Genomic DNA, 1555 nt, shown 5'->3' with positions numbered 1-1555 from the left:
TATATATATATATATATATATATATATATATATATATATATATATATATATATATATATATATATATATATATATATATATATATAANANTTTTTTTACATTTTTTCAAACTTGATTTTTTTCTAAAACAAATAGTGCGAAAATTACCTTTATAATTATTTTTAATGTTAATTTTCACATTACATTATTATTTCTATTACATCAAAATAATTTTATAAAAGAAAAAAGAATGTATGAACATGTATGGACATATTTCATATATAATTATACATTTATAAATATTTATGCGTGTTTGTACATATTTATATATATTTATGCATGAAAAATTTTTTACCGAGTAGCGATATGTTCCATGTGCCACAGAGTTTTGCTACCATTAACTGGTTATTTAACTGGTTACCGCTATTTTACTCACGCATTAAAATCTCTTCCTCTCTTTCTCTCAAAACATATGGAATTTATCATTAATTTGCTATTATGATATGGTTACATACAAAATTTTGCGAAGATCAATGAAAAGAAAGATTGTAATGGGATATCGCAGAGATCGAGAAAGAGGTCTGCCAAAAATAACCCGGTTTCAATTTCCGCTACTGCGTTCATGATTGACAATCGCCAGCCGAGAACATCGTAATGGTAGGCGATCGAGGACATAAATCTAGGTTAACGCTAGGAAAACTACGAGTTTTTGTGAGAGGCTTCTCCTTCCGACGTTCGTTATACATTATCTCGTCTCTCAAGTTTCTTTAATTTGACTGGTCAGCGACGATGAATATTTAAATTTAAAAAAAAGTGATAACATCCAAATGCAAAAAAGGCAAAAAAAGGAAAAAACAAATATATAATAAAAATAAAAAATCATTTACACGCCCATGAAATTTCGTGCGTTTTTTTTAGATCTTCGAGAGACATGCGTATTCGCAAAATAAGTAGAGGATTACATTTTTTTATAAATACGCGGAACTTTTTGTTCGAGTGCTGTCGAGTGTATGTCTTGTGTGCGGAAAAGTCCACATTGCAATTTCTTAGAAGACACTCCGGTTCTCTGCATCGAGCATTCTCTATGATTTTATGTAGCATTTAGCTTGTGAATGCATGATTAGATATTAAATCACGTTTTAAAAGATTAAAGACTACCTGGAAAGATTTAATAGCTAAGTTCAAATGGCACTCGAACCAAATGATTCAGATGTTTAATGTCAGAACTTGAATTAAGAACTGAAATGTCAATTTTTAAGAGTGGAGTATCCTGCGCCAAAAGATTCTATAGTCAAATTGCTCAACTTGCGAAAGATTAAATTTAAAAATTAATAGATATATATAAGTTAGACATTGATCTAACTACTCACTTACCAAAATAATAAATAGTATTCTATATATGAATCGTTAATTATTCACTGTTAAATATTAAAGAAGCAACATAAACCCTTAAGTTAAATAATGTTTTATTATTTTTAATTTTCATGCGTATCAAAATGTAAATTAATTTATTTCTAAGTCAGTTTTCAAGCAAACAATGTTCACAATTTATGCACTTACTAAATAATTAAATACA

This window comes from Atta cephalotes, assembly GCF_000143395.1.
Source record: "Atta cephalotes unplaced genomic scaffold scaffold00059, whole genome shotgun sequence".
Classification (NCBI taxonomy): Eukaryota; Metazoa; Arthropoda; class Insecta; order Hymenoptera; family Formicidae; genus Atta; species Atta cephalotes.
Note: the sequence above shows the minus strand (reverse complement) of the source record.